Source organism: Bos javanicus, chromosome 24, assembly GCF_032452875.1.
Source record: "Bos javanicus breed banteng chromosome 24, ARS-OSU_banteng_1.0, whole genome shotgun sequence".
NCBI classification, from domain to species: Eukaryota; Metazoa; Chordata; class Mammalia; order Artiodactyla; family Bovidae; genus Bos; species Bos javanicus.
In genome coordinates, this window is record NC_083891.1 from 35,943,498 (window position 1) to 35,965,950 (window position 22,453).

Below are 22,453 nucleotides of genomic sequence, written 5' to 3' on the forward strand. Positions count from 1 at the left end.
AGGCTTTGGCATAGTCAATAAAGCAGAAATAGATGTTTTTCTGGAACTCTCTTGCTTTTTCCATGATCCAGCAGATGTTGGCAATTTGATCTCTGGTTCCTCTGCCTTTTCTAAAACCAGCTTGAACATCAGGAAGTTCACGGTTCACATATTGCTGAAGCCTGGCTTGGAGAATTTTGAGCATTACTTTACTAGCGTGTGAGATGAGTGCAATTGTGCGGTAGTTTGAGCGTTCTTTGGCATTGCCTTTCTTTGGGATTGGAATGAAAACTGACCTTTTCCAGTCCCATGGCCACTGCTGAGTTTTCCAAATTTGCTGGCATATTGAGTGCAACAGTTTCACAGCATCATCTTTTAGGATTTGAAATAGCTCAACTGGAATTTCATCACCTCCACTAGCTTTGTTTGCAGTAATGCTTCCTAAGGCCCACTTGACTTCACATTCCAGGATGTCTGGCTTTAGGTGAGTGATCACACCAGCGTGATTATCTGGGTCATGAAGATCTTTTTTGTACAGTTCTTCTGTGTATTCTTGCCACCTCTTCTTAATATTTTCTGCTTCTGTTAGGTCCATACTATTTCTTTCCTTTATTGAGCCCATCTTTGCATGAAATATTCCCTTGGTATCTCTAATTTTCTTGAAGAGATCTCTAGTCTTTCCATTCTATTGTTTTCCTCTGTTTCTTTGCACTGATCACTGAGGAAGGCTTTCTTATCATTGGCTTTAGGAGATGTTATTTTACTACTTATTCTTATAATTTTTTGTAAATTTTGAGAGATTGAAAAACTATTCTTTGTCCACTCACACCACTCCATAATCATCCTCAATTATATTTTAAACAGATAATTCATTCAATAAGAGTTTTATAGATATAGATTTGTGATGATTGTATCCTCAATTTGGGCACAGGTTGATAAATTATCAATTTATTCTGATTATAAATTAAAGTTCTCATACTGCCTCTCCTTGGAGATTCATGACTTTGTAATTTTTCCTTTCTTCAAAACTGTCATATTTTCTATAATATCCATAAACAAATTTGATAGTTTGAGGCACATCTTTATTTTTATACATCTGATACTATGAGGAATAATGACTAAGTATACTAATTCCACTTTTAAATATCTGTTATTTGATGCAAAGTGTTTTCCCCTCATACCAGATAAATTCTAAATATTTTTCCTCAAGTTATGTATCTTTGTTAAAGTTATATGGGTCATATCACATATTATCATGTCTTGATACTTAGAATAACAAAAAAAATTTAAGCAGAAAATATATATCCTATTTTGAAAACGTTTCAGCACAGTGAAAATGTAATAATTTCCCTTCTCATTTTGAGGGCAATTTAGGCTGCTGTGAGATCTCCTTAGACGTTGTTGAAGAAAAATTTTTGTTAGAAACAATGACAGACTCAGTAATTTTTTTTAATTACTTACTTTTCAATGATTTTTCTGTTCGTTTACATGCTCTTCTTGAGTTTTATTCTCAAATTAGTTTACATGGGACTATGTTTATCTTTAAAATGCATTTATCTCTTTTTAAAAAATCCGATTCCTTTCTTAAAAGACAAATTTAAACCTAAAGTCTTAAACTTATATAAAAACAAGATACCTCTGAAGTTTTTGGTTGGTTGAAATCCATGAAGTCTTGAAAGGTAAAGCCAGGATCTTTATTTGTATGCATTCATGTTCTAGTAATCTACATCAAGGCAACATAAGATGAAAATTTTATAGACCAAACTGCTTCCAGTTATATTAACAAAATTGTGTCTGATTATCAGTTGGACAGATTTGTCTATTTCAGTAGAGTTCTGTTTATTGATTTTTTAATCAGCTATTAAAAATGCCTGATTAAATATTATGAATTTTCTCATTATCACTAGCTATAGGTCATTTATGATGTGATTTCATGTGATTTTCTTTGTGTTTATCCTGCTTTAAGTTTGTTGAGATTCCTGGGTCTGTAGGTTTATATTTTCATTAGGTCTGAAAAAATTTTGTCAGATATGTCTTCAAATATTTTTCTGTCCTCCTTTTCCTGAAACTCCTCTTACACTTAACAATATTTCTTAATTTTGTCCAAGAGATTTCTGTGGTTGTTCCTTTTTTTTTCTGCCCTTTTTCTTTCTTTCAGTTTGGAAACATTCATTTGTCCTTTCTTCAAGCAGAGTCACTATATTTTCCTTTGTAGTTCTTATCTAATAATTTTATCATCTCAGTATTTCTGGGTCTGTTTCTCTTGGAAAACTGTTTTCATTTCTCCTCTGTGGGTTAATAATTTAGAAAGTGCTTTCAGGCAGAAAGCTGAGATGCTTGTCTGGCTTATCTATTTTTTTCCTCTGTAATCTAATTTCAAGGATTATAGTTCTTTACTGCCGATTTCCCAATTCTGAAAACAGTGGTTTCAATATTTTGTCCACTCTTCTAGCTATTTATGGTGGAGTGTTTAATTCAGGCCTCTGTTACTGGATAGTGCAACTACTGGCAATTATCTTTTACTTTTGGTATTTTCAAAATGTTTGCTTCTTTTTGGGGTTATGCAAAAAAGTAATGGAAGTAAAATATAAAGTTGAGTTGAGTTGAAGTTAAGCATTCACTTAAAACAGACAAGCAGTTACATATGATGGCCTAAAGATCTCCCTCTTTTGTTATCCATGTTTGAACTTTGCTAGAGTCCCATCATTTCCTTTGTACTTCTTTTTAGATTACCAGATTATCACACTTCTTTCTCACTTGTCCTTCTCTGTACTGATTTTCTTGCCTAATTTCAGTAAAATAAAATTTCACATTCACTTCCCAAAATACCTGGCATTGTCTGTAATTGTCTTAGTGCTTAATCCCTTCTCTTCACTGTGATCATTGCTGCAGTAGTTACTTAAGACTATTGGATTTAGGATACACATTTCAGTCTTGTTAATCTAAGATCACCACAGCACTATGACTGTTTGGGAAACTCACTTAATGTCTCTGAACTCATTTGTTGAGTCAAAGTGGGAAAATACCCTCTTCTTATCCCACAGATTTGGCAATGCTCATGCACAAATATATTGTTCAAAGCATGTTGTTATCTTTGTACTTACACATATGACAAGGTCCCAGATAATTTTGTTTTTACCATCTGTTCTTTTTCATTGAAAATTATTTTCTGATGTATCATATATGACTTAGGAATTGTCTCTTGCCCCTTAAAATTGGTTAAAAAAATTTTTGACTGGAAGACATTGAGAGAGATATCAGTTCTCTGTGACTCACTTGGAACTAAGGTGTGCTTTACTTTATCTCCAGCAGATTCTCACACATGTCCTAGGCTTGCTCAGATGGTGCACTTCCAGGAACCCAAAGGTTCTAAAATTCAGGGCCATTAATTTATATTGAGTCTGTATTATAAAGATTTTCTTTAAAATTAGTTGTTTGGTATTTAGAACTCGTTTTCTGAGAAACATGTTATTCTAATAGATTGCAGCTAGATCAGCCTGCAAAATTTTCTTCTACATAATGTAGTTACACTATCGGAGAAGGCAATGGCACCCCACTCCGGTACTCTTGCCTGGAAAATCCCATGGACGGAGGGGCCTGGTGGGCTGCAGTCCAAGGGGTCGTAGGAGTTGGACATGACTGAGCGACTTCACTTTTCGCTTTCATGCATTGGAGAAGGAAATGGTAACCCACTCCAGTGTTCTTGCCTGGAGAATCTCAGGGACAGGGGAGCCTGGTGGGCTGCCGTCTATGGGGTCGCACAGAGTCGGACATGACTGACGCGACTTAGCAGCAGCAGCAGCAGCAGCTACACTATAGAGATTAACTGGAAGAAATCAACTAATATTCATGTAAGCGATGTTTGAGCTATGAAGAATAGAGGCAGTTTTAGCTTAAACACTTGTGATGATTGTTAGGTGTGATTTACTAGGTTTGATTTATTTGTAGGTAACTCACTTTTAGTGGTTCATGTTAGCTGATGAGTATATTTCAGATCTTAGCTCCTGCACTCAGAGGAAATCAGTTTTTTGTTGAGTTCTGTATGTATGCCAAAAGTTGAGGATCTTTTATTGGATAGTTTTTGAGGCCAAGGACTTGCCACTGGTATGATTTCATAGTTTATTCATTTCATTTCCTCATATGTAGAATTGTGTGACTATAGGTATTTCATTTATGCTATGAACTGAATGAATGGTTGTGTTTACCCTATCTTCATTCATAAGTTAAATCCATAAATTCCCAGTGCAGTAGTATTTGGAGGTGGGGCCCTTGGGAAATGATTAGAGTTACATTAGGTCATGAAGGTGGGGCTCTCATGGTAGGATTCGTGCCCTTATAAAAAGAGGAAGTGACATGAATTCTATCTGTCATGTAAGGAAACAGCAAGAAGGCAGCCATCTGCAAACTAGGAAGAGGGGCCTCATCAGACACAAACTCTACTGGCACCTTGATCTTGGACTTTTCAGCCTCTAGAACCATTATGAATGTCTGTTGTTTAAGCCACACAGTCTACGGCATTCTGTTATATCACCTGAGCTAAAATAATATAAACGTCATATTGCACATATTTTGCAATGTAAATATGCCACCTGTTGGGGGTTTCCTGGATCACTCAGTGGGCTAAGAATCCACCTGCAGTGCATGAAACAAGAAGACTTGAGTTCAATCCCTAGATTGGGAAGACCCCCTGGTGAGGGAAATGGCAACTCACTCCAGTATTCTTGCCTCAAAAACCCCATGGATGGAGGAGCTTCAGTCCATGGGGTCACAAAGAGTCAAACATGACTGAGGATGAGCACAAGACAAGGCAAGGTGCCACCTGTGAAGTATGGCTGAGTAATTCAGTGCCGTTGTGTAATATGCCCACCTCCCTCTACCACACCCCTTGTTTCTTTATATAACTCCATTCTTTCCTCCTCATTCATATCAATGTAAACCAAGAAGAGTGAAGCAAGACTTATTTTGCTTTTTGCCGCTATTCTTTTTGGACTGTTCTTTATAGCAGGATATTTGCTTTTGAAAACTGGCACTTCACATCACTGCATTTTGTTCTCAATAGCTACACTTTTGAAAAGAAAAAAAAAAAAATACTTCCCGTGGCACACTGAGATTTTTCTTGGGTAGAGTAACATGGAGGGAGTCGGTTTTGATGACGATGGGGAACTTGGAAGGCTAACTGAAACACTGAACTTAAGGTGTCACTCCATGGGACTTGATAGTGATGTAGGTTGTCACCAATAGTTTTAGCAGCATCAGTTAGGATGTTGCTGGCTATTGTGGAATCACATTGATGTGTGCAACAGGGCAAGAGTGTAGTAAAAAGAGCTTTAGTGTAACACTGGTGGAACGCCATAGCCTTTCTTTTGTAACATTTTGTATTCTTCCTCCTCCGATAATGATTCCTCCTTAATTCCCAGAAAGTATATAAGTCAATTTAAGTGGAATCAGTTCAGTTCAGTCGCTCAGTCGTGTCCGACTCTTTGCGACCCCATGAATCGCAGCACGCCAGGCCTCCTTGTCCATCACCAACTCCCTGAGTTCACTCAGACTCACGTCCATTGAGTCAGTGATGCCATCCAGCCATCTCATCCTCTGTCGTCCCCTTCTCCTCCTGCCCCCAATCCCTCCCAGCATCAGAGTCTTTTCCAGTGAGTCAACTCTTCGCATGAGGTGGCCAAAGTACTGGAGTTTCAGCTTTAGCATCATTCCTTCCAAAGAACACCCAGGGCTGATCTCCTTCAGAATGGACTGGCTGGATCTCCTTGCAGTCCAAGGGACTCTCAAGAGTCTTCTCCAACACCACAGTTCAAAAGCATCAATTCTTCGGTGCTCAGCCTTCTTCACAGTCCAACTCTCACATCCATACATGACCACAGGAAAAACTATAGCCTTGACTAGGAATAGGCACAGTCATTTTACTAACACCAAGGCATAAGTGAAGTAGAATTGTTTCAAGAGATATATTTTAAATCACTTCTTGAATGTCCCCTCCCATCTAATTTTTTGATGTTTTTGCTCTTCCTGGTATCCTTGCTTTGAGGAAGAGGACTAGTGAGCAAATGACCTTCATAGTGTGGGGCTTCTCCTTTGGCATGTGAGATCATTCAAGATGGTAATAGCATGGAAACAAGTGGGAGAAGGAATTTAAGAATGAGGATTTCAGATTAAAACGTGGAGCTTCCTTGAGGTGTTCTTTTCCCTCCGGTGGCCCACAAGGATGACAATCAACCTGATAGCTCCTGGGAACAAAGTGCATCCATAAGCCAGGATAGCCAGATGTGTGTAGCTCACTAACTTTATTTTCCTTTTGTTAATCTTCGATTCTTATTAAAAATTTATTTGACTAATTCTGCTTTATTACATTCATGATTAGGAAATTGAAAAAAGAAGCCCTAACATTTTTATGTAATCATCTGGGCAGAACTTTGGAAAAGAAAATAACATCTTTCCTGGTGAAGCACTACTGGCAAAGGGGATTGTTGGGAAATTTCCAGAGGAAGGTGAATCTGAGTATGTGGAGATGATTCTTCCTCCCATAGACATTCCTCCTCCATTGCTACTTGGATGGTTCATCTTAATTTTCTTAAAGGATATAACTTTTATTTATATGTATTCAATATGGAAAAAATAGTAACTTAAAAAATAAAGTGTACTCTTCACCCCTTCTAGTTTTTACAGTTTTATTTTTAAAAGCTTTTATTGGAATATAGTTGATTTACAATATTGCATTAATTTCTGCTGTATAGCAAAGTGAATCAGTTATAGATATTATATATATATATGTGTGTGTGTGTGTGTGTGTGTATATATCTCTCTCTCTCCACTCTTTAAAAGATTCTCCCCCATATAGGCCATTACAGAGTATTGAGTAGAGTCCCCTGTGCTCTACAGTAGGTCCTTATTAGGGCACTAGTGTTTTTTAATACATTATAGAAGTTGGGAAGTTTTTCCCCTAGTCAATATCCTGACAAAATCCCTCAAGAATAGAACAAAAATGAAAGACTAGAATCCCAGAGCCAGTAAAGATTGCTGTTGAGTTAAGGATTATTGAGTGTAAGAATAACTCAATATCAAAATATGTAATACTATAAGTCACCAAATTAATAAATAAAAGGAGAAAACGTGATCATCTCTTTATTACTAAAGGAGCATTTGATATAATTCATCTTCCATTCTTGATAAGAAACTCTTGATAATATGATGCAATATACTAACAAAATATTCTTAACATAATAAAAATATAATGTTCCATATTTAAAAAAGAGCAGCATCTAGAACATCTAGAAACCATTCCTTTACATTCAGGAACAAAAGAAAATTTTCATTATGATATCATTCTTGAATGAAATATAGCTAATGCAATAAAATTAGAGAAAATAAATGAATGTAAAAGTTATAACAGAGAAGACAAAATATTGGCAGGTAATATGGTTTTACAGGTTAAAAATCTAAGTGATTTACCTGAAAACTCTATTATAGCAATAAGAAATTTCAGTGAAGTGGTTAGTATATTAAGAAAAAACTGTCTTCCTGTCTACAAACTAAAACATAATAGAAAAGTATAATTGAAGGGAAGCACCTATTAACCACAGCCACAAAGAGATTGAATACCTAGCAATACATTTAAGAAATGTAAAGCATCTATGTGAATGAAAATTTAGAATACTATTGAGTTATCCAAGAACACTCAAATAGAAAAGTGTTTTTTCTTCTTAGATAAATATCATTATGATGCTTGTTATAATAAATATCATTATGATGTTTAGTCTCTCCAAATAAATCTGTGTTTAGAATTCTCCTTAATAACTACACTAGGATTTTTATATGAACCACAAAAACTGTTCTAACTTTCTTATGGTAAAATAAACAGTAAATTTTAGGGAATTTCTAAAGAAGCAAATAAAAATTGCTTTTTGAATGTACTCACAGGATAGTTAGTCCTACAGGATATTGAATGTATTATAGCTATATAATAATTTAAAGGCTGGTACTGGCACTTGTATAAATAATGTGTAATTCAATAAAACAGTAAGATGTCCAGATACGGGTGCAATATATTTGTGAATTTGGTGTGTGTTAAAGGTGGTATTGAAAAATCAGGGGGAAAAGATGAATTATTCAACATATGGTGCTGACACGACTGCATGGCCATCTGGAAAAAAATAAAATTGGCTCCTATCCTAATTTCACAGGGAGCAAAGATTTTAATGTAAAAAATTTATCATAAAAGTATTATGCTGAAACATAGCTAAAATTAAATATTTTTGAAATAAAAAAGCATTTGTAAATGTCATATAAAACTAGAAGGCATTCAAAAACTTTTCCATAAATTTGACTGAAAATAACACTTCCATGGGAAAAATAACCATAAGTAAAATAAAAATTACAAATTTAGAAAAATTTAATTACATATCATAGGCAAAAAGCTAATTTCCTTAATATGTAGAGACTTTTTATTCATTAATAAAGCAATAATAATCTGATAAAAATAAGAGCAAAAGTCATAAGAAGATACTTCACAGAAAGAAATTACAGATGACTCAAACTTATGAAAGCATACTTAAGTACTTTACAAGATAGAATAAAGATAAATTAAAACCACAGTGATTTAGGTGAAAATCCTATTAGATTAGCAAAGAAGAAAAAAATTCTATAATGCAAACTTGTATTCTATGTGATAAGAGTTAATAATAGAACAGTAATAAGAATTACCATTTTTTGAGTACTTATCTTGTGTCAGATACTGTACTGAGTTTTATATATGTTAATTAACCAGTTCCTCACAATGATCCTGTAGAGCAAGTACAATTCTCATTCCTGTTTGCAGATGGTGAAACAGATCTAGAAAGAACTAATTTGCTTAGTTGTGATGAAAATAAGCGGCAGAAGTAGAAACTGAAACCAGGAGATCTGGCTAAAAGATATGCAAGTATTAATAGCTATACTCAGCGATTGGTTGCTCCAAATGATCTGTGACAAAAATTACAAGTATAGTCATTTTAACCCTGAAATTCTGTCCTACATATTTATTCACACAGTTACCATATGATGAATCCACACAGATACCCACTGTAGCCTCATCTGTGAGAGTGTAGATTGGAAACAAAAGTTGGATAGGAGCTGGTTATTTAGGGCTTCCCTGGTGGCTCAGACAGTAAAGAATCTGCCTGTAATGCTGGAGACCCAGGTTCAATCCCTGAGTCAGGAATATCCCCTGGAGGAGGAAATGGCAACCCCCTCCAGTATTTTTGCTGGAAAATCCCATGGACAGAGGAGCCTGGCAGACTACAGTCCATGGGGTCACAAAGAGTCGGACACTACTGAGTGACTAACACACTTAACTGATATATATTGTGGTAGAGCCATATGATGGAATCCTAGCCAGCTGAAAGCAAAATGAGAGATCATTTCAATTAATCTATACAAATGCTATTATTTGTTTAAAGAAAAGTATATGTCTATAATTTGTGATGTTATATTAGAATATCTCCAGATGGATGCTCATGAAATAGTTAATTGCAGCAGCGTTGGGGAGGGAACATGGGGATCGGCAATGGAGGAAGACTGACTTTTCATTGTATAGCCTTTGGTATTGTTTACACTTTGCACTATGTTGAATGTATTATCCATCCAAAGCTGAAATATATACATTGAATAAATGTTTTACATGGTTTTTAGAAATGGCTGCTGCAATATTCTACAATGTTGTCTGTAGAGAGGGGCAGGAAACACACCCTCTTGTGAATGGATGCTTCTAATAACAGCAGGTGTAATGGGAATGAGTTGTGTTTGGGGATGGTGTTGAGGAGCATCAAAGGTTGGTATCCACTGGGCTTCTTCTCTGCCTGAAGAAACATTTCCCACATCCTTATAAGGGATGTTGAGATACTGCTGAGGATCACCCCCCTGTTCTTCCCTGTCCCCCTGCCCACATACACAGCAGATGCTGGAGGTGCCTACATGTCTGGACTATTGCATTTGAGCTTTCTGGAGACATGTTCAAGTGCTGTCTCTGCCCGATTCTGCACTTGGTCATTCACTGGTTTAATAGCCCAGAATCTTTCCTTTCTTTTTCATACCATAGTCACCAAGTTCTTAGAGATAACCTAAATCTGAGTGTTCATTCTAGAAGGATGGACGTTCGAGATTTGCTTTCTCAAAGCTTCTTTCTCACTCAGTGATTGTGGCTTCCTCCCTAGAAACCCACCTACTCTCAGACTCTGGTCTCCGCTTTCCTGTACGGCTTTGCTGCGTTAGCTGGAAGGGAGGCGCTCCCCATTATGCTAGACAGAAACTTTATGGTCTAGAGATATGGTGAGTTGGATGAGAATTAAGATATAGCTACTGATGATGCCAAGATATGTTTATTTTTTTCATTCAGTGTAAATTTGGTTCCAGGTGCTTTTCTGGTTCATGTTCATGTTTGTTACTGATAAATAATGAAGAGCAGAGGTGTCTTGGAGAAACAGTTTCTCTCTGTCATTTTGCCACAAATGTCTCCACTGGGCTTATTTTCCTGTGTTCCTTACTGGGAGCACAGTCTTTTAGCCACTACACTACCAGGGAAGTGTCTATTTTCTCATGTTCTTGAACAAAAGATTCTGAGCCGTGAAAACATGGGATTGGACATTGGCATTGGTTAAATAATTTGCCAAGGTGTTCCTTTCCAGGTAAATGAGGAGACATTCTGAGTAGCATGTTTCTTCTTGATATTTAGGGCAATAAAACTCACTTATTGCCCTTAAAAATTCACAGATGACTCATGAATCAATTAAAATTTTAAAGTAGCTCATTATCTTAAAAGGTAACTTTAGATGGTTGATCATGATTAATAGATTACAGAATTTTAAAAATTAATGAAAAATGACTGCATCTTGTTATTGTAACACTGGGCTATGAATACTCCAGTGTAATTAATGATAAAAGTGATGGCTACAACTTGAAAGCACGTGGGCAAATCATTATAATCATTGGCTCTGACAAATATTTATATCACCATTGAGGCCCATTATGTACAAGACACAGTAGAAACTGCTAAGTCTTCTTTGCTACACAGTCATAATCATTGCTGTCGTATTTTATGACAGTCTAAAGTTAATTTCAGATGAATTAAAGGGTGATATTTTAAAAAGTCAATGAAGAAGAAAATGTTTCTGAAAACAATATCTCCAAATGGGAAGCAAATTAAATTATGAAAACAAATACTCAGTAGTTTTAATCAAATTAAAAAACAAAGACTAAGCTCAAGAAAACAGTTGAAACAACTAGAAGATATTTCACCAGAAGTTTATATATAATAATAATTTTACTGCTATTATTAATAATGCTATAATATATACTCTTTTTTTCATATACAAAGTTGTTTAATACCATTTTACAAAACCACCACAATATTGTAATTAGCCTCCAATTAAAATGAAAAAAATCAAACTTATACAATATATACTCTAAGAAAAAATTCCTCTCTAGTAGCAATTCCGTTTTTAGAATCTAAGAAAGAAAAATCAGAGTAATCTTTAAAAATGGAATTATCTTCATGCATTTTTTGAAACATGAAACTCTTAAGTGAATTCAGGTTAAAGACCAAACTCCTTATTTTGGCTTATAAAGCCCTACAGATTCATATCCGTCTTCTTCCCTCTTAAAAAAAAAAAACAAACCTATTTAGTCTTATCTCTGGTCACTGCTACCTAGTACCTCTTCTCCAATAGTGTTAAGAAATTCAAATGTCTGTGTTCTTTCTCATCTCCTTCCTGTGTCTGAGAGGATGGGAGAGGTTGTGTTTGGTACTTGTAATGCTCATTTGGATTCAGATAACTCAGATTCCTTGGCCTGTTGTCGCAAGTCCCTGAATTCTTCAATACACTGCTTCCTTATTTCTGCCCATATGTCCTTTAATATTCCCTTCCTTAAAGTTTCTTCAAATCCCAGGTTAGGTTGCCATGCTTCTTGCTAGGACCCTAAATGATACAGCACCCAAAATTCAGAATTAAGTATTGATATTTTTCACATTTTCCCTGGTGCCTCAGATGGTAAAGAATCCTCCTGCAATGCAGGAGTTGCAAGTTCGATCCCAGGGTTGGGAAGATCCCCTGGAGAAGGGCGTGGCAACCCCCTCCAGTATTCTGGCCTAGGAAATCCCATGGACAGAGGCTACAGTCCATGGGGTTGCCAAGAGTGGACATGGCTGAGCGACTTTCACTTTCAAATTAAAACTCAACTTTATTGAGGTATGATTTATACATAATAAAATGCACCTACTCTGATCATCTAGTTTGATGAATTTTGGTAAAGGTGTATATCTGTATAACCACTACATAGTTGAGAAAAAGTGCACATCCATTACCTCCAAAAGTTTCCTCTGCACTTTCTTGGTCAAATTCCCCACTCCAGTTTTCTAGTCTGTTTATTTGTATTCTAGAATTTTAGCTAGATTAAATCATACATTACGACTTGCTTGTATCTGACTTCCTTTGTTCAGCATGTTTTTGAGATTCATCCATATTGTTGCATTTATCAGTTAATCACATTTTTAAATTTTTAGGTAGTGTTCAGTTGTATGGATATTTTAAAATTTATTTATCCATCCCTCTGTTCACAGGTATTTGTTTTCAGGTTTTGACTATTATAAGTAAGGCTATATGTGTGTGGACATTCATTTACAAATATTTGTGTAGACATGTGTTTGTTTGTTTTGAGGGAGCCACATTTTCCCTGGTGGCTCAGATGGTAAAGGAGAACTTCTGGGATGTATGATAAGTCGTCAACTTTAAAAGGAGCTGTCATGCATTTATACAAAGTGGTGTACCCATTCACATTCTCATCAGCCATGTATTAGAGTTCCAGTTGCTCTATATGCTCATGTAGTACTTGTTATTTTCAACATTTCTAATTTTAGGTATTTCTCATGGTTGGAGCTGTTTTGTTGTGGCTTTAATTTCCATTTCCCTGATGATTAATGATGCTGAGCATTTTATCATACAGTTTTTCATCATCCATTTGCCCATTAAAATAGGATTATTTGTCATAATTTTGAAGGCATACATTCTGGATCCAAGTCTTTTGTTAGATACACGCATTGTAAATATTATTTTCCCCGATTTTCCTTTATCTTAGTAATGTTTTACAAACAGCAGATAGTTTAAACTTGGAAGTCCAATTTAACTATGGCCTTTAAGTTTTGTGTCCTGTCTTTGAAATTTTTGCCTATCTCAGCATCATGAAGATTTTATCCTATGTTTTCTTCTGGAAAGTTCTTTTACTTTTTAGGGGAAAAAAGAAACCTCTGTAGGTAAACTTAAAATTGTCCCATTACCCCTTCCTTCCTTCCCCTTTCATTTTAGTGCAAATCACAATCTTGAACTTCACTTGTACATCTTTATCTGTGTTGTATAATTCTGCCATGTAAGTTCTTATGCATCATAATATTTAGCATTATTTCATGATTTTATAAAACTTACATAAAGATTTCATCTGTATGTGCATATAGATGAAGAAAGCTCTCACTTAGTTTTCTCTGTATGTAGTGGCTTAAATTCATAACCAGTTTTTTGCTATCTGCTCAGTTAACCTTTCAAACCAGAAATTTGATTTTTACTTATTCTTAATCCAAGACAGAGAAAGATTCCATCCATCTATATAATCTATCTATCTATCCATCCATCTACAGAGAGACACACAGGGAGAGAGAGACACATACACAGAGAATGTTTCATTTTATTTAAGAAGAATGAATGAAACCAAGTTTTAAGCTATTGTTTAATTGTTCTCTGCTATGGACATGTGCATGGACATGGACTGGAAATTTTTTTTTAAGGCTTTATTCCAGAGTCACAGAGGTAGGTTATAGATACTGATGGCCAAAGGGAACCTTTACAGGAACTTGTTGAAATAACAAATATTTACTTACGCTTTTACTTATTTTTACTTCATATCTGTCCACCTGGGCAATGCATAAGAAACAGCTTATTCTTTTCCCCAATTAGGGCCATGAATATGGTAGCTGAATCATAGAGAAAATAACAAAAAGGCTATATGTGTGGAGAGAGGAATGAGGAGCAACAGGAAACTAGGCAACTTCTAAAATTCTCTGCTATAGAAATTTTATATTTTATCTGTTGATGAAAAATTTTAAAATAAGAACTGAAGTATTGTTTAACCACAAACTATAGCTTTTACAAACACAATGCTTATATCATATTGCTAGACTATGAAATGGATGAAGTGGTGGCAGATAGCTAGCTTCAAACTTGTAAACTTCTTTTTCCTCCTGAACACACATCTCAGCTACCTTCCCAATCTGAGTGCACATAGGTAGGACCATGTAACTAATTCTTTCAAGCAGAATGTGTGTGGAAATGGTGTTTGCCACTCGCAGGATTGTCTCTTCATCATATGTGATCCTTCACCTTCTCTCTCTCTGCCTCATTAGCTGACTGGAAGCAGAAGACTCAGCAGAGACTCTGAGGCCCCAGGGGAAATGCAGAGCCCCTAAATGAAAGGAACTGTTTGAAGTCTACAGAGTTACATACATTGCAAAATCTTTGCAAATTTTTAATACAGTTCACATATAAACACAAAAAGTCAGGGATATAATATCAGTCAAGGAGTGTGAACTTCACTCCTCCACCCAAATTTCTGTCCACTTTTATCTCTTTCTGACCCTTGATGATGAATGATTATCTTGACTTTTAGATCCCTCTTGAGAAAGGCAAGCTCTTCTCTACTTCCTCATCTGGGGAAGGGTGCGTTTAGTTAAAGTGTCTTTGTGCGTATGCTTGGAAACGGAAGCAAAAGACATGATGTTGTGAGGAAACTGAAGTGAATAGAAGACAGGTGAAAACCCTTGCTCAGAAAAGGCAGAGAGCTAGGACAGCTGTTGTCAACTGCAGAAACTGTGGGACTTCCTTCTGGATTCTAGCAATGAGTAATTTGGTGACAATTGATTTTCCACTCTTCAGAATCTCTGCTCTAGATTGATATCAGGGAGGCAGAATCCAGTTAACTTACCATAAACCATGGGCCCACCCTAGTGCCTAGCAAGGATGATGTGCTATGGTTGGCATCCCTACCAAGAACATATGAAAAAGAGCAAGAGAAATTTTTTGAAGTCAGTAGACATTTAACTGGTGTAAGAGGGAGAAGAGGTACATGGCAGACTTACAACAGAACACATCCGCTACAAAGGTGGAACTTTTAAGTCATTGATATCTTGATGTAAATAAATTTATTAGATTTCATCTTATATGTATGTACATGGCAAAGCAAAGAGGAAAGTTACTGAGTGTTATAATCTGACCACACACTAGGTAGTCTTATGAAAACTATCCCATTTTATGGAAAATGATGGCCGGGGAGTCAGGAGTAGAAGAGGTGACAGAGAAAAGTGCTGTAAAGAAGGAAAGACAAGAAAGGACCAAAGGCTACCTGAAACAAACTTTTCTATACCAACTTTGCTTAGTTATAGAAATCATTTGACTATTGGCCTGTGAGTTTGCTATTCAGTTGTTTCTCATCCCTACAAGACTTGATTGTCTTTAGATGTTTTGTCTTACCAATCAGAGATTTAAAAAATGACCAACTGGGGATAGAGTTCTCTTGGAATTCCATATGATTTATTTTGTGGTAGAAATAAATGAGAAGTACTAGTTGTATGTCAAGGAAGGAGGGGAAAACCATAAATCAAAAATCACACACTATTAAATTACCTTTCAGACTTTAACAAGCGGAATTTCAGGAGGGAAGAAAGTCGAGAAGCACAGATGAAGCACAAGTGCTTAGAAATTCATTTTTTTAAGGGAATGGAGACTAAGATCTGTTTTGGTATGTTGGCATGACCCAACCTGGGAGGTCAGAAAACCATCACAGGCTTTTGCTTGTAGAGCAGGTGCACCTTGCTGTAAATAATCTTTGTAGCTCTGACCCTGAAAGCTGATGTTAGATGTGTTCGGCCAGGTGACTCCTGATTATAGTTCCTCTTGTGTTCATTTCCTTCCCCCATACTCCTGAACAGGCATCCGGTTCATTTACTTGAAGATTCTGACTTTTGATAGCATTCCTAGAGTTGAATGATTTTGGCATTTTGGTATTTAAAGCGAGAATGGATGATGTTTCATATGCTTGTGCTCTTCTAAAATCTTGTGTCCCTTGATAGCCCCTCTATATAAAGCTACATTTTGAGTAAAGAAATGTAGCTTTGTTTCTGTTATTAACAATACTTGAGAAAGATTCCATGTTTAATTCCCTTAGGCTATGGGACATTTATTAACCAGGTCCTTTTTATAGGATTTTAAAAAAGTTCCAAAATAGAGTGAAATCTCATCAATTCAGGTGTTTACAAATTAAGAATTTGTGATCATTTGGGAGGGATTATTTACTTTTGTATCATGAAAAAGAACAATGTGAGTAATATTCTGGGAGCATGTTTAATCTGGATAAAGAAACTAAACCTTTCAGTCATATTCAAAGCACTTATCTAGTGGTTAAGGATAAATGACTCTTATCTGTTCAGTGTGTTTCGTGGAATTTCAAGCATCTTCCCAACATAGTCATCGCAGAGGTAGTGTTGGTCCTCATTTCCCTTGTCAGTCAGTTCAGTCACTCAGCTCAGCTCAGTTGCTCGGTTGTGTCCAACTCTGCAACCCCATGAATCATAGCACGCCAGGCCTCCCTGTCTAGTCATGTCCAACTCTTTGTGACCCCATGGACTGCAGCATGCCAGGCTTCCCTGTCCATCACCAACTCCTGGAGCCTGCTCAAATTCATGTCCATTGAGTTGGTGATGCCATCCAACCATCTCATCCTCTGTTGTCCCCTTCTCCTCTTGCCTTCAATCTTTCCCAGCATCAAGGTCTTTTCCAGTGAGTAGTTCTTCTCATCAGCTGGCCAAAGTATTGTAGCTTCAGCTTCAGCATCAGCCCCTTCAGTTAATATTCAGGATTGATTTTCTTTAAGATTGACTGGTTTGATCTCCATGCAGTCCAATGGACTCTCAAGAGTCTTCTCCAACACTACAGTTCACAAGCATAAATTTCCTTGTATCAGAGGGCAAACTATTTCTGAGAATAATTTTCAAGAAGCATGAGGCTTAAGTGCTTCAAAATCTTGCAATAAGAATGAAATGGTAGCTGATGATGTTCCATTTGGAACATCCCCAGAGCTGTATTGAAGCCATGTGTATACCTTCATTAGTGCTGTAAACAAATTACACCTACAGGATAAGAGTCATCTTTAGCTACATGACAGGGCTGACATGCTGAGTTAACAAAATAGTAGCTGCTTTCTTAGGTACAGAGGGACAGTGATAAGACTGAGTCTATGTCGGGGATGTAAAGGAACAATAATTCCCTGATTGCTGTAGGTACAACTGATCAGAGGATGTAGTTTTCCCTCAGGAGAGAGAATAACTAAGAAATTTCATAGGTGATAGAGACTAAATTTGTAGAATTTGTGTTCTTTAGTTACAACTATATATTTAAGTGTGGTATCAGACCTAAAATTAGTATTATGTGTTGCCTTGACATCTGGGGGAAGTTGGAAGAGACTTGTGTTGTCCAATCCAAGTTCCCCTTTCTACTTTGCTTCTGCAGATAAAATCTTCCAGCCAAACAACCCTCCATATCAAAGAAACCAAGTGCAGTTCCTGCTTATCTCTGAGTAGTGGGTTTCATTTCCCTTGCAGCCCACAAATTATGCAAACAAATCAATTACATCATTTTGTGGAAAACTTGGTGTTTCCTTCCTTCTCCATTTTAGAAAATCTGCCTTCCACAGCCCGGGTTGTTCATTCTATCTTGTTCTTAAGTAAAACTGCCCTATGGCCCTGCATAGTGTCCTCCTCCTCTGTCAGTTATTACGTGACAAATAACTGTTGCTGATATCATCTGTCTAGAGTTGGATGTCTTATGGCCATCTGTGTAACCCTAGGGTAAGTAACTTCCCTCACCAATGATACAAGGAGGAGGTGTTTTAAACCGAAAATACCAACATAGTATCTGTAATCTCAAGATTATTTAAAATGATGTCACTTATTTTCAGAGAAGAGAGGAGAGTATGTCAAATATATAGTGAAAAGGAGGTATACTTGGAAATGTTCAGCAGTAAAATTCATGAATTGCTTCAATCGATAGAGTTGTTGTTATGACATAGCTTGTATTCTAATTATGTTTCAGCTCAGTGAGATTAAGTTTGAATCCAGAAGCCAATCTTTAAGTTAGTATTTCTGCCGCTGTACGCTATCTCTATTTTCCTATATATCAACTTCAATGAGAATTTTTTTTTATCATTAATGGATGTTGAAATTTGTCAAATGCCTTTTTTCGTGTCTATTGAGATGACTGTATTTTTTTCCTTCTTTTATCACATTGTTTGGTTTGCAGATTTTGCACCATCCTTGCATCTCTTGAATAAACTCCACTTGATCACAGTGTATGATCCCTTCTATGTGGTGTTGAATTTGGCTTGCCAATATTGTGCTGAGAATGTTTGCATTTATATTCATCAGAGATATTAACTTGCTTCTTTCCCTCAGTTCAGTTAGCTTTCTTATTGCTATTGCTTTGAACTCTATCTGGTAAATTATTTATTTTGGTTTCATTAAGGCTTTTCTCAAGATATTTTTTTCTTGTCCTTTGTTTGAAGCATAGTCTTTTGTCTTCTCATTTTGTTTAACTTTCTGTCTCTTTCTATGAAGTTAGGTGAAACAGTAGCCTGTCCTGGATTGAAGGTGTGTCCTTGTCAACTTTGCCTGTGTCCTGTGCCTTTGGAGTTGCATCAAAGGTAAGCATGAGCCATGTCCTCCCCTGGTGTGTGCCGGTCATCATTGCATTGGTGGAAAGTGGAGCTGGAGTTGGTGGGGCTAGAGCCAGAGTCTGGTGTAAATAGGGGCTTCTCCTATGCTCAATGGTTGTCACTGCCTATGGGGGGCAGGGTTGGGGCTGGAGGGCCTGAGGAGGAGACCTCAGCTAGTTGGTTGTGTGATGGCATTCTCAGCCTTTGGGGTGTGAAAGTGAAAATCACTCAGTCGTGTCCATGGAATTCTCCAGGCCAGAATACTGGAGTGGGTAGCCTTTCCCTTCTCCAGGGGATCGTCCCAACCCAGGGATCAAACCCAGGCCTCCTACATTGCAGGCAGATTCTTTACCAGCCGAGCCAGCAGGGAAGCCATGGTTTGGGTGTGTGACTGGGCTTAAGGGTCTGGGGTGGCACTTCCCTGCTGGTTTCACTTTTCCCCTGATGTGTGCATTAGTTAGAGGTGCCTCAGGGATGGCGGGGTTGGTGTCACGCTTAGCCGCCTCTGCCTTAGTGAGGAGCAGAGCTAGAGCAAGAGGGGCTGGAGTGGGAATCTGGGACAGGCTGGGGGTTGCCCTAGGGTGTTCCTGGCAAGTCAACAAGAACCCCAGGCGGTCTTCAGTCTGCTGTCTCTGTGACTGGGTATAAACACGAATGTGTGTGTGCTGTTGAAGAGCAGAGTCTCGGTTTCTTACAGTCCTCTGGTAAGTCCCGCTGGTTTTCAAACCTGCTAAAGGGGCTTGTCTTTCCACTGACATAATGTCTAACATGTGGCTTGAGCCCCTCGCTCTGCACGGGGAGAACCCTGAGCCTGTGCTATCCCCTCCTCTTCCGTGTCGCGGTGTGGGTGTGGGGTGTGGGTCCTGGCCACATCACTTCTCCTCCCTTCCTACCAAACTCAGAGTGTGCATCTTCCTTTATAGCCTTGGTTGTCCTGCTAGTCCCCAGGTTGAGTTTAACGAGAGACATTCTATGTGTAGTCTTTTTTAAAATTATTTTTTAATTGAAGGATAATTGCTTTACAGAATTTTGTTGTTTTCTGTCAAACCTCAACATGAATCAGCCATGGGTATACATATATCCCCTCCTTTTTGAACCTCCCTCCCATCTCCCACCCCATCCCACCCCTCCAGGTTGATATAGAGCCCCTGTTTAAGTTTCCTGAGCCATACAGCAAATTCCCAATGGCTATCTATTTTACATATGGTAATGTAGGTTTCCATGTTACTCTCTCCATATATCTCACCCTCTCCTCCTCTCTCCCCATGTCCATAAATCTATTCTCTATGTCTGTTTCTCCCTTGCTGTCCTGCAAATAAATTCTACAGTACCATTTTTCTAGATTCCATATATATGTATTCAAATACAATATTTATCTTTCTCTTTCTGACTTACTTCACTTTGTATAATAGGCTCAAGTAGGTTCATCCACCTCATTAGAACTGACTCAAATGCATTCCTTTTTATGGCTGAGTAATATTCCGTTATGTATATGGACCACAACTTCTTTATTCATTCATCTGTCGATGGACATCCAGGTTGCTTCCATGTTCTAGCTATTGTAAATAGTGCTGCAATGAACAATGGGATACATGTGTCTTTTTCAATTTTGGTTTTCTCAGGGTATGTGCCTAGGAATGGGATTGCTGGGTCATATGGTGATTTTATTCCTAGTTTTTTAAGGAATCTCCATACCATCTTCCATAGTGGCTGTATCAATTTACATTCCCACCAACAGTGCCGGAGCATTCCCTTTTCTCCACACCCTCTCCAGCATTTATTGTTTGTAGGCTTTTTGATGATGGCCATTCTGACAGGTGTGAGGTGATATCTCATTGCAGTTTTGATTTGCATTTCTCTAATAATGAGTGATGTTGAGCATCTTTTCATGTGTTTGCTAGCCATCTGTATGTCTTCTTTGGAGAAATGTCTGTTTAGGTCTTTTTCCCACTTTTTGATTGGTTGTTTTTCTGGTACTGGGTTGTATGAACTACTTGTATATTTTGGAAATTAATCCTTTGTCAGTTGTTTCATTTGCTATTATCTTCTCCTATTCTGAAGGTTGTCTTTTCACCTTGCTTATAGTTTCCTTTGCCGTGCAAAAGCTTTGAAGTTTAATCAGGTCCCACTTGTTTACTTTTGTTTTTATTTCCATTACTCTAGGAGGTGAATCATAGAGGATCTTGCTTTGATTTATGTCATCAAGTGTTCTGCCTTTGTTTTCCTCAAAGAGTTTTCTAGTTTCTGATCTTACATTTAGGTCTTTAATCCATTTTGAATTTATCTTTGTGTGTGGTGTTAGGAAGTGTTCTAGTTTCATTCTCTTACATGTAGCTGTCCAGTTTCCCCAGCATCATTTATTGAAGAGGCTGTCTAAAAATATGGAATGCTTCAGGAATTTGCATGTCATCCTTGCACAGGGGCCATGCTAATCTTCTCTGTATCATTCCAATTTTACTATATGTGCTGCCAAAGCAAGCATTGGTTGTAGTTTTGCTGTGGTCGTGAGCAGATAGGAGCCTAGCGTCGTTCTGATCCACCTCCCGCTTGTAAAGTTTCTGATGTCCGTTTCCGTGGGCTCACAGAGCATGCTGTCATCAGTCTTTTGTTGTTGTTCAGTTTCTCAGTTGTTTCTCCAACTCTCTGCGACCCCATGGACTGCACACTACCAGCTTCCCTGTCCTTCACTATCTCCCGGAGTTTGCTCAAACTCATGTCCATTGAATTGGTAATGCCATCCAACCATCTCATCCTCTGTTGTCTTCTTCTGCTCCTGCCTTCAGTCTTTCCCAGCATCAGGGTCTTTTGCAATGAATTGGCTATTTGCATCAGGTGGCCAAAGTATTGGAGCTTCAGCTTCAGCATCAGTCCTTCCAATGAATATTCAGGGTTGATTTCCTTTACGATTGACTGGTTTGATATCCTGGCTGTCCAAGGGACTCTCAAGAATCTTCTCCAGTACCACAGTTTAAAAGCATCAATTCTTCAGTGCTCAGTTTAGTCATCAGTCTATTTACTTGCAAAACCAATACAATATTGTAAAGTTAAAAAAAACAAACAAACAGAATAAACAGTCAAGAAGCAAACCTTACACAGGCAGTCACTTAATTTAAAACAAAGGTGGCACTGCAGTGCAGTGGGGAAAAGAATGGTCATTTCAATAGTGGTGGATCAACTAAGTATCTATGTAGGGAAAAAAAAATGACCAATTAACTTCTATTGAGTCATTGAAAAGAATGGATGGGAAGTCACACCATTTCCCTGGAGGTACCCCTCACTTCCATTCCTGTGTTCAGAATGTATATTTGGGTCCTATTGGGTTTTCTCTTTTTGTATTGGTTTTCTAAAACTCTTTCTGCTCTAACCACTCAAGCTGGCAAATTTCTATGATAGATTTCTTTCTATGATCACATTATATTTGCTTTACATGGAAATCTCCACCTGGGGTTGGAGTGAAACACTTAGGAACTCTGAATGTGCTTGTTGTAGGGAAAGACTTGAAGTCAGTGGAAGCGTATCAGAGGGAGTGTGTTACGAGGACCAGGCGAATCCAAATTTGCTACCCAGCTGCTGATTTCAGAAAATGATTTCCAAGTTGCAGAGATCTATTTACAAATGATCCCTAGCAGCTACCAAGATTAATTCTTAATCCCTTGCACTTCAAAGCTTTTTCTTAGTCACTGAA

The 22,453-nt window shown here is 37.4% G+C and overlaps 1 non-coding gene and 1 pseudogene across 1 annotated transcript; both read right to left on the reverse strand.

Annotated features, from left to right (window-relative positions):
* LOC133237404 (elongation factor 1-alpha 1-like) overlaps positions 1-22,453 on the reverse strand; it is an 89,506-nt pseudogene that overhangs the window by 20,087 nt on the left and 46,966 nt on the right.
* Positions 21,144-21,246, reverse strand: LOC133237893 (U6 spliceosomal RNA). Its single transcript, XR_009733402.1, has one exon. It is a non-coding gene; the product is annotated as a U6 spliceosomal RNA (small nuclear RNA).